Source organism: Fundulus heteroclitus, unplaced genomic scaffold (genome assembly GCF_011125445.2).
Source record: "Fundulus heteroclitus isolate FHET01 unplaced genomic scaffold, MU-UCD_Fhet_4.1 scaffold_102, whole genome shotgun sequence".
In the NCBI taxonomy this organism is placed as follows: domain Eukaryota; kingdom Metazoa; phylum Chordata; class Actinopteri; order Cyprinodontiformes; family Fundulidae; genus Fundulus; species Fundulus heteroclitus.
In genome coordinates this window covers 639,738-652,084 of record NW_023396488.1, presented here as the reverse complement: position 1 = coordinate 652,084, position 12,347 = coordinate 639,738, and positions in this window count along the sequence as shown.

The following is a 12,347-nucleotide window of genomic DNA, read 5'->3' as shown; positions in this document are numbered from 1 at the left end:
TAATATGAGGGTTTCTAAATGTAGAAGGAAACACAAATCACAAAATTATTTACAGCGCTCAACACTTTGCCAGCGTTACAGCAAGTATCAGGGAAAAAAGCAGATGCATGATGGAGATAAAACAGGACATGTCAAATGCATTGTGGTTGATGGCGTGTGGCGGTGAGGGGGTGTTAACTTCAATTTTCCTTGAAACACTGCGACCATTTGTCATCGATTGGTTTGTACGTGTTTTCAGCTGTCTAGATCAGGCTTTTCTGACATTTACCCGACTCTATCTGTCCTCTGACAAGGCGCAGTAATATCGTTTTGCAGTCAAGCCTTAAAAAAATAAATAAAAAATCCCACCCAAATTTTTCCAGCGTCAGACTCAGCAGCCATGTCTAATGGGCTTGGCACATACAAGACACGCAGACGCTCGTCAGAATGCACTCAGCAAGATGAGCTTACATGACTGATTTTTTTTTATTAGCATGCAAAAGGAGCACATGTCTCCAGATGTTGGCAGGAAAATTAAAGAGGCCTTTTTGCCAAAGTCAAAGGAACCAATTGTAAATTAAAAAATGTCTCTGCATGTCTCAATACTGTCACCAAAGACTGTTTAATTAATGGGTTCTTCATTCCTGTTTTTTATGACATTTTAGCCATTATAACCACATCACCAATCATGTAATACTTCTTAGTATGACTGTTATTCAGTTTGTTTTAGTCATGTAACAGTACATAATCATGGCACACCGTCTGGTAGCTGCAATCAGATAAAAACCTGATCCTAATTCAACAAGAAGCGCTCACATGTTTCTCTTTATAATTTTATTTTAGCTTTTTATTTTACGCTCCTGTCCTTTGACTAGTCCAAATTCTGAAATGTCAAAAACATCATTCGACAGGCGCTTTTCTGAAATGTAAAGAAAACGGAGCTGCAGTCATGGTTACAGAGCCGCATCCGTAAAAATAAAAGAGAACAGGGAAAATAATGGATACTACGTCAAAGAAAGGAAAATGCGGCTACAACAAACACTACAAAGGAACGCTTTCTAACTGGGTGAAGCCAGTTTGCAAAAAGATGTTTTTCAATTTCACACAGAGGGGAGCATGGTGTAAAACAACACCGTAAAAGTGAGACGCAGAAAAAAACGCACAGCTGGATAAAAACGCCCGCTGATCTGTGGACTCATTTAGACGGCTGAATTTCCCCATTGTAGGACAATAAAGGTAACTCTATTATCTATTATCTATTTTAATTTCACTCAAACCTGCCAGGAAGACTCGGGAACAGCAGCCAAGAATAATCCAAAAATATTTTACCTTACTAATGTTTAATTAGGTTTTTCTGATACATTTTAAAAAAACTTTAAAAGCCTTGAAGGGTTTCTTCTGATAAATTATACTTTTTTTTTGTAAAGTAAAATCAAAAAGGTTTGATTAAGGTTTTTTTTATAAACTTGTGCTAATCTATTGTTGGGCAGTAACAGGCAAGGCAGAGATGGATTAATGTAAAGTGAGATTGGTGTTAAATTAAAATCATCGTTATGTTGGTAAATTAAAATGTATCATCGTTATGTTGGTAATGTGTCCCGCATCGTCTCTTAGAAGCATCCTTGTTGTCCAGCGTTTGTGTTCTCATCTGGTCATCTTAATCTTGAGTGTTTAGGATTTCCATTTATGAGCCAGCATCAGCAGCCCCAGCTCAGGAGAAAGTCAAACATTTGATTCAGAGTTTTTTTTTTTTTTTTTTTTGTTAGCCGGTTGAATGTTTTTCGGTTACCCTGAGATCCCCAGAGAGTTTTAAAACTCTTAGTGTTTGAGCTCTTGTGGGATTACTCCCTACATTTCTTCCATCACTACACATTTCTGTGTTATTAGAGCTGAAAGCTGAATTTGAAACAATTTAAAAGCCGTTGAGCTTCAAACTGCTTTTTTCTCTGCTCCAAAGAAACTCTGCGTTCAGGTAAGGATCCACTTCACAGCCCGATATGTTCAGCTGGAACTCTAGCTGAGTTATTTTGATTAAGAAAACAGCAGTAATCATGCACACACACTCCATTATAACGTCACTGAATTGATATATTTTACCAGCAGTTGAAAAATCATTATTAAAGCGAGCTGTTTTTATGGCTCGGTGATGACCATCCATCAGCTGGGTTGAGGCTCGGAAACGGATGGCAAGGCTAGAAATTAACTTGCGGTGAATAGATTTTATGTAATTGCTGGATTTTGACTTATGTTTTGGAATTTAATACAATGACTGGATCTGTTCTTGCTCATCAGGAACACATTTGTTTCAAAGATGACTAAATAAAAACCAGGGATGAAGAAGAAAGGATGAGACTATTAGAATTTATGGCTAAATCTGCTTTCGTGTGCCAGATAGTGACTCAGAGTACCTAAGTGTTTGAAAAATGACTCACAGCATTAAAACGTTAACATGATTTTTTTTTTTTTTTTTTGCATTAACCAAAACCTCCTGAGAACTATTGTTTTTTGAACCTTGAGGAAACAAATTTCCTTTTTCCAAGGACAAAGCCATGGCCTGAACTAATGCCTCTAATTAGCCTAATACTGCTCCCAACAATTACGACCACACCGCCTTCTGCTCCATGTGGTTTTAAAATCTTCTCGTCTGCCGTCAGAGGCGGGATGAGTGCAGACAAGGCCACTGGCTCGCATCACCAGCCAGTCGCTGCCATGGCACAGATCCCTGAGACACCGGGGCCTCCCCAAGGACACGGGGCCCTCGCTGCTCTGTGATCGCACACAAACTTTTTTTTTTTTATAAAGTGAAGAACATGCGTCGGCCATTTTTTCTCGTTCGTCGGTTCCCTGGAGCGCCGAGCATCTGCCAAAAGTTTGTGTGAGCGGGAACAGGGAAGAAGGATCGAGGGAAAGCTGCAGAAGCCCTTTGTCTCTCTGTTCTCTGTCTTCTTCTATCGGTCTGTGGAAAGAGGCAGAAGAAAGACGGTCAAGTGTGATTTCATGATCAAAAGCAGCTTTTGCAGTCGGTGGGTAAAAGTTTGTTGATTTTCTTCTGGTGTGTTTATACGGCGCCTGAGAGGATGAGTATTCAGCCACTGAATCAAGGCCTATTGTGCTGGAGAGCTTCTCCAATCCCATCCACAAACAATCAGCACAGCACACTCTGCACCCGCGTGACGGAACGGTGGCCAGGCTTGTCCTTGTTCCGCTTCCTTAATGCCTTCCTGCATCTTGTTTTCGGGTTTTCTCATTTGCTTTTGTTCTCTCCATTTGAGGCTTTTGTAAAGCAGGTAAATTCAATTTGTCCAAGCGAGAGTCCAACGAGAAAGAATCGATCTGTGTCTGTGAATGTAACAAAGAAAAAAAAAAGGTGAATAACCAGAGGAACCTCAGAAGGCGCCGGAGGTTAGATTATTGAAAAACACTCAATTTTGAAAATAAGTCAGAATGATAGACACATAAAAACTGTAACTCAAAGTGTTTGCATGTGAGGACCGTTTGTCACTCACTGTTCATATTGTGCTTTCATTGTTGGCTCATGGAATCCTATTTGATGGCGTTGGGGCCAGTCAGTATCAGCGATAGAACCTGTGAAGCAGGAATAAACTGCAGGAACCACAAAATAATTCTTTCAATCCATGGAAAAATGTGGAACTTCACTGTTTGCATGCTGAATAAGGAGGAGGAGGAGGATAAAGGGATAATGTTGAAGTTTCCACGCCACTGTGAACGTACTGTGAGTTTCAAAAGTCTTCCTACCTCTGTCATGTTAGAACAACAAACCTCAATGTATGTTATTGACATTTTGTGTGATAGACCAACAAACAAAATTATGAAGTGAAAGGAAATCTATAACATGGTAGAAAAGTCGTTTTTTTCTACAAAAAAAATTGAAAATGTTGCGTGCATTTGTATTTAACCCCGTTTGTTAACACTAAGTAAAACCTTTTGGAACAATAACCTTCATAGACGACCTAATTAGGAAGCATTATATGCAACGGAGGCTGCATGTCAGTGAATCCTTTCACCTCTGATCCCTCATTCACACGGACTCCGTCATCCACGCGTTCTCCCTGTTGCCACTCTAGCCAATGTGGCACCTCCCACAAACCACCGTGGCATCACTGACAGAAATCCTACACCAGAAATACAAATCGTGTCTATTTTTGAGCAAACCGCTGTGTCCACGCCTGGTAGGATCCTGGTGGGTGGAGAAAAAAAGCTAAACAAGCAAAACATGAAGCCTGAACTACCATGTAGTGGTTCAGATCAAATCCTGTTAATGTGCTAGAATGCCTTAAGCTGCTCTCAGTTTGAATGAGACAGCTTCCAACTCCTAAAGAATGACAGGCTGTCACAATGAACTCCGCACAGCTTGAAACAAAACAGACGAGGTTGTTTTTCAGCCGTGTCAGCAGAAAGAGGTCTTCGACAATATAAACTATGAGCCGTCTTCCTCCTTCTCCTGCGCTCTGTGGAACGACACCAGGGCCCCTCTTTCAGAGCCACTGACAGCTACACACTGCATTCAAGCTAGAGCGTTAAATTCTTTCAGCAGTCACAAATGCTGAGCCTGGGGGACAATTGGGAGACGTGAACCCAAGCTAGAAGTCCCTCTCCAGAGGAGTGTGCAGCACATACCGATTACTCAGTGCATGTAGCCTGAGAAATGTGCGTGATGAGCGGGGAACATGGATGTTCGTACATGGCCTGAACACTGGAGGAGCTGTCAGGCTCTGCCAAGCATTATGGGATGTTCACTGCATTCTTAATCTGCCCTCCAACACCTTGCAAAGATCTCAGCCCTGCAAAGACCTTCTACATCCTGCCTGATATCTAACAAAGAGCAAAGCTTTCTGTCCTCTGGCAGTCAAAGGTTTTGGAAGCCCAGGTACAATTCCAGGTTTTTGTTCAGTGAAGAGTCAGACTATGATGAATACGTTCAAATGTTTTAACAAGTCCTGAATCAACCCTGAAACAAAAGGCTCTCTCTTCAAGGAGAATAAGAGAGCGCTTTAGATCAGAGAACATGGAGGAACTGAGAGCTGTGGAGAAGGATTATGGATGGTAAGAACAACTATGGTCAGAAGATGGAGGACAAGCTGCAGGAGAACAACAGCAACGTATAGAAAAGCCTGGAAACCATTTCAGGTTCAAAACCAAACTTGCATGCTGTTGGAGATTTAGAGTTGGTCAATGATCTGATCCAGTTCTCCAACAGATTGGATCAGTCATTAAACCTCCTCCAGCCAACCTCACTTATCTTCAGCAAACGTCTGCTTGTTTTCCCAGAACCTCACACCTCTCAGACACCACCCATCCCCTGCATTTTAGAGGAGTCCATCCCACAGGTCCCCTACCCCCACCACCATCCTATGGCATTCACCTTTTCAGGTGAGGACCAAGGTGCGGAAGGCTGCAGGTACTGAGCTCTGAGCCCTTGGAGAAGCATAGGAGCACCGTGAGGATAGCGTGTTTTTTCTTTTTCTCCAGTGCTTTTAATACCATCCAGCTGGGACTTGTGAGGGACAAGTTGGAGCTCTCAGGAGTGGACCTCCTGTGGACACCTGTCCCAGTGGATACTGGACTATCTGACTGGACCCCTGCAGTAAGTGAGGACACAGGACTGTATCTGCAGTGAAGGGCCCCCAGAGGGAACTTTGGCTCTGGTCTTATTCGCTCTCTACACTGCAGACTTCTTCACTAACTTCCCAGGCAGCTTTTTTTAAAATGTTTCAGGTAACTCTGCCATAATTGGCCTCATCACAGATGACAGGAGGATGGACACAAAAATAACGTCACTGTTAGCCTCTGGTTGCAGAACTGGAGAGCTCCTTCAGTGATGGACTGCTATGTACACAGCTCCTGCCCTCCAGCAGCTCGTAGACTTTATAACCGTCACTGCTCCCAATAAACTCAACAAGTGATTAAATCCCTGCTGCTTTTTGTACAGTTTATTCATTTGTTGTAAATAGGCGGTTGCAGTTTCTTAATGCACAAAAATACATGTATGTTTGACAAATGTTTGTTTTTGAGAGCCAATGAATTATTTCATTTATTTATTTTTTGTAGGGGATGGTTTTGTGGCACTAGCAGCCCTTTTATTGAAACTGGTGGCAAAGACCTGCAGGCCAGAGTTGAACCTAAGGTCTTCATGCGTGAGCAGCTAGCCCTGCGCCTGCGGTGCGTTCATGGATGAATGTCTGCCAGACTGGGCCAAAAGCAGCAAATGTTAAAGAACTACAAGTCCATGGAGCACATTGGTGCAGATGAGGATCAGATTTGTTGTTTTTGGAGGGTTTTTTTTTGGGGGGGGGAGGGTAACCAAAAATAAATGTTGCATATCTTTTTATTTCCTTATGAGCAGGTTCCAAGATTTTATAGTTAAAATAGTTAAATGAACTGCTGGTCCTTCTGTTATGACAATTGGAAAATATGGGTTTGTCATGTTGTTAGGGCCCTGAAAAGGTACCGTTTTTATAAAGTTAAAGCATTTGTGGATGTTTCATGCAATGCAAAAATATATATTATAAATTAGAAAACCATGTATTGATTTTACTAGTTCTGGTTTTCTATTTTGAAAGCGGAATTTGCACCGGGGGTCAGTACTGCATTTCTGCATGAAAATAAATGTGTATATATCAGTGAACACAGGGACGTGCTGTAAATATCGGCTGATGTTAAGCTAAATGTTAATGTGTGGGATTAAAGTGTTTTTGAAAGTTATTAGATAAAAAAAAAAGTGTTAAAATAAATCTGCGTGCAATAAAAAATGTGAACAAATTGTAACACATACAATCTGCGTTAATAATGACATCATATAGAAAACTCTGTCTTAGATGAGAGTTTTTCTGGACGCTCTTCACACGGTAACAATGCACCAGCAGAATTTATGGTGTCAGGCAGCTGATAAAACATGGCTGAATTTGTAGTTGACCTGGCAGGGCAGTGGGACGTATCGTATATCATTGACAGTATTGGATCCCTGTTTGACCCGGTGTAAAAGCGCAGTGTCTGAATGTTTAACTGTGGATGTGTTCATCAAAGAAGAATGTCTGTATATAATTCCAGTGCTTCTCTGGCCCCTAGCACCTGCATTTGAGGCTTGTTAAAACTTTATGAACAAATGAAAGATCCGGCCCTTCTTTAATATGACATGGATAGCCCTGTAGAAGTATGATGAGGTTAAGTGAATGTGCAGGGTGCTGTTTTATTGAAGAAGGTCAGCACTTACATAAAGATGTAGGTTTCATTCCTCTCTGCCTCATGGACGGCGCTTATTTTGAAACCTGGTGGTTGTTTCAGTGCAGAACTGGTTCAGAGCGGCTTCATAACACTGATGCTCTGTACAAGAAAGGGCCAGAGCCGGCTTCACCTCCTGAGGAGGCTGAGGTCCTTTGGAGTGAGCCGGCCTCTGCTTAAGACCTTCTATGACTCTGTGGTGGCCTCAGCCCTCCTCTACGCTGTCGTCTGCTGGGCTCCTGGCAGCGCAGAGCGAGACAGAAAGAGGCTGAATAAGCTGGTGAGGAAGGCCACTTCTGTCCTGGGCTGCTCTCTGGACTCTGTGGAGGAAGTAGCTGAGAGGAGGGTGTTGTCCAAGCTCACATCCATCATGGACAACACCTTCCACCCCCTGCACCAGACTGTAGAGGAGCTGAGCAGCTCCTTTAGTGACAGACTTAGACATCCTGCCTGTAAAAAGGAGCGCTACCGTAGGTCATTCATTCCTGCTGCCATCAGATTATACAATGCTGCACTATAACTGTAATAACTAATGTGCAATAACTAATGTGCAATTACTATTTAATAACTTGTGCAATAATCCTGTTAAATAAGAAACTTCAGCTGTTATAGTTATCTGACTACTTCACTGTTGTTCTTTACCTGGTACCACTTTAATGTACAACGTCAATCCATAAGTATATAAGTCACCTTAAATGTACATAAGTCATCTTAAATCTGTGCTTAATTTCTTTTTTTTCTCTATCCACAGTGTCATGATTTGTCTTTGGATGAACCCGGACACAGCACGCACACACAGAGCTTGTTCTTGAAGTGAGTTTTATTGTACAGAATGATGGGTAAGTGACGTGAGGAACCAGAGTCTTTATGGACGGAGGTGAAGGGTGCGGAAGCTGGCTAGCAGGAGGAGCACAGGGAGACTGACCCGGAGGAGACTCGGGAGCGGAGGACTTGAGACTGAAGCAGCTGCGGAACCGGAGAGATTGGAACTGTAGCAGAACTTGAGAGCGTGGAGCTGGATTGCGGAACTTGGACCTGAGTTGCAGAACTGAAGAACGTGGAACCGAGAGCTGGAGAACGTGGAACTGAGTTGCTGGAGTGAAGAACGTGGAGCGGAGTTGCAGAACTGGAGACAGACTGAGACTGAGCTGGAGTGAACACTACGGGCCGGCAACGAGAGCAGAAAGAGGTATGTTTAAATAAGGGTGGGACCAGGTGGAGGCAGTTGCGGGTTAATTGCAGCCTGACAGGTGGAACCCATCAGGCTGCGCAGTAACGAGAGAGAGAGGGAGAGAGGCTCAGCATGCAGCCTTTAAGCTGCATCCTGACACACAGTATATATGTGGACACACTGTATATACATCATGCACCTTTTCCTCCTTTTGGCACATTCTTTCGATTATTGAGCCGATGTGACACGTGAATTTTTCCACTGTGAGATCAATAAAGTTAAAATAAGATAAATCTTATCTTATCTTATCTTATCTTATCTTTGGGCCCAGCCCTGGCCAGGCATCAGAACAGAACAAAAGAGGTTCTGAATCCCAGAATGCACAGTATCAACACTCCCAAGGAGGAGGAGTCACAGCTGGAATCCCCGTGACATCATAACTAAACTCCATGTCTCCTCGCCTCCACTGGCTGCATTGGGAAGGAAACCTGCATCTTTGAACCTTGGATCCAAAGCAAGGTACAAGATGTGTCCAAAGTATTCACATATATTACTCAGGTAGAAGTACTAGCAAATAAAAATACTTCTGTAAAAGTATAAAAGTATTGGTTTTAAAACTATTTTGATCAGATAAACCAGTAAGATGATTCCCCATCTTAAAAACAAACCACTTCTTACTCTATTCATAATTATCTCCTCCCTCATACTTATCCATCTATTTCTTGTCACCTAAACTGTTTTTCTGCACTCCATATAAATAATTTACCTTGCTATCCCACATTATTTTAAACTTTTTACTTTCTTTGCAAACTATACTTTTGCCTTCCGATTTTGAAAACTGTATCTGCAAATCAATAACTACTTTTAAAAAAAGCTTCCTTAGCCAGGCTACCAGCTCTATCATTACCCAAAACACCTACATGAGCAGGAGTCCACATTAATACTATATGTTTGTGAATTTGATAGAACATTCTCCGTTTACTTCTGCGTCCTTTTTCAATGCATAACAATCCTGAAACAACAAAGTATTACTTTCTGTCTACAATCCTCCACCCGCTCTAGAGCCAATAAAATAGCACATAATTCTACCCCATATATACTCAAAAAATTAGATTTTCTTACTTAAATCTTGACATTTAATTCAGGAATCACTGCTGCAGCTCTTCACAGATGACTTGAAAGATCCAAAACTGTAGCAAAGATCTACAATGATTCACTTATCTACCTGATTATAATGCTTTTGATGAAAATATATAAAAAATGTTATATTAAATATTGCATAATGATCTATCTACAGTGGCTTGGAAAAGTAGTTATACCACTTTAACTTTTCCACAATTTGTCACATTACAACCAAACAAATACATTTTATTAGAATGTTCTGTGAAAAACCAACATAAAGTGGTATACAATTATGTAGATATATGATTTATTATTTAAATGTTTTTTACAAATGAAAAACTTAAAAAAGAGCATTATGTAAAAGTATTCATCCCCGCTGAGTCGATATTTTGCAGAACCACCTTTTGCTTTAATTCCAGCTGCACGTCTTTTATGGTATTTCTCTACCAGTTTTGACTGAGATTAATGGGCAAAGATTTCAGATTGTCAGTAGACGTGCAGATTAAACGAAGAGCGTTTGTGAGCAGCAGTTTTCAGATCCTGTTTCGTGATTGAGTTTAGACTTTGACTAGGCCGTTCTAACACATGAACATGTTTTGTTTTAAACCATTTGATTGTATCCCCTGGCTTTATGTTCAGGGTCACTGTCCTGCTGGAAGGTGAACCTCCGCCCCAGTCTCAAGTCTTCTGCAGACTAAAACAGGCTTTCTTCCCACACTGCACTGTTTTTGGCTCCATCCATCCTCCCATCAACTCTGACCATCTTCCCTGTCCCTGCTGAAGAGAAGCGCCCCCACAGCATGATGCTGACGGTGGGGACGGTTGTGTTCAGGGTGATAGTTCTCCGCCACACAGTGTTTTGCATTTTTGGCCACATGTTACATTTTGGTCTGTCTGACCAAATCAGCTTCTTCCACATGTTTACTGTGTCCCCAAACGTGGCTTGTGGCAAACTGCAAATGGGACTTCTTATGTTTTTTTTTTTAACAATGACTTTCTTCTTGCCACTCTTCCATAAAATCCATATTTCTGCAGAAGCACAGCTAATAGTTGTCCTATGGACAGATTCCACCTGAGCTGTGGGTCTCTGCAGTTGGTCCAGAGTCGCCATGGGTCTCTTGGCTTCATCTCTGATCAGTGCTCTCCTTGTTCAGCCTGTAAGTTTAGGTGGACAGCCTTGTCTTTGTATGTTTACCTTTGTACCATGCTCTTTAAATTTTCAAATGATGCATTGAACATTGAACTCTCTGAGACGTTCAAAGCTTAGGAATTATTTTATAGCCTAAGATGATTTAAACTTCTCCACAACTTTATCCCAGACCCCCCTGGTGTGTTCCTTCATGATGTTTGCTTCGCTATATTTTCTTAAGCAACCGCTGAGACCATCACAGAGCAGCTGTATTTGTATATTTGTATATTTCAGCTGTATCATCCATAGGTGGACTCTATTCAATCATCAGCAATCATCAGGCAACTTCTGAAGGTAATCGGTTTCTCTCAGTGAAGAGGGGGCTGAAAAAATGGCTGAAAAAGAGAACATATTGAAATATTCTTGTCAAAGTTCAGACCTCATGGAAAGGTCTTCACACAACGCGTGTTTTAGAACTACAGTTCTGAAGACAGCGCTGCAGAACCAGTGGAATATTTAGGCGTGCTGTGTTTCTGCATCATAAATGTGAAACAGACCCTGCTCTGTTGTTTCAGGACGTTGGATAAGAATCTGAATAAAGGCCTTCTGATGTGTCATGTATGACCATGTGTCAGTGGACGATGTCAGGATGAGGAGCAGATCCACAGCCTGACCAGGAAGCCATCAGTCTATCCCTGCCAACACTCCCTGTCACCTCCATCTTCTCCTGGTCCTGCTCCTCTGCTCTCCTAACATTAAAATGATTTGGCCGGGCCGGAGCAGAGGCTCCAGGTGTTGTGAGTTAGAGGGCGTCTCTCCAATAACACAACTGCAATCAGAATCCTGCACAGCTCGCACAGCAGACTGCCTCCTCAGTCAGGATGTGCGAACAGCCGGTCACAAATTAGCAGGCCTGCACGCCTCATCCATCATCTCTTTCATTATTTGTTTATTCTGGTTTCCTTCCACCTTTTTATCCACTCTAACGTATGTAAGCGTGCCATATAGTGGCTGGAGCAATGCCAAACTAACAGAGGAATAAATAGCAGATTGAAATCTTTGCCTGTCCACCTCCTTCCTCCTTTGCCGTGTTGCTTGCTGAAACGAGTCCTGTGGTTGCAATTACTCGTCTGATTAAAGTAGGAAATTGCAGCTTTATCAAATGGCATTTATAAATGACTCCTGGGTACATCGATACTTTGGATAGAGTGCCTGTCGTGGCGTTAATACGACAAAAACAAGTGCAATCTGCAGCAATCACACAATCGATATGCAGAGTCATGTGGTCACTGCACTGGGGCGGCGTCACATTGATTCGTTCGGACTGCTGGCTAAAGCGCACACTTGCATGCCTTCATGCATATGCATCACAGCGTTTGTGTATTTGTGGTCATGCGGGCGCTCTGTTTACTCCGTTTATTTGACTCTGTGACTCTGAGAGAGTGCCTTTAACACACACATTTACTAGGATTTCCCAGAGGCCAAGCAAGGAATAAACACACAATGATTATACCCACACATTTTATCCACTCCCCCGAAAAAGCTAAATGCACTCACTCAGGGTCGATTCTCCAATCAATAACCTGGATATGTTTGTGATGACACAATGGCTCGCAGACCTTCCATGCAGGCAGAAATCCTGCAGTAGGGCATATCATATTCTGCACACATGCACATACTTATGCATTACCATCAACTCCAAATTGA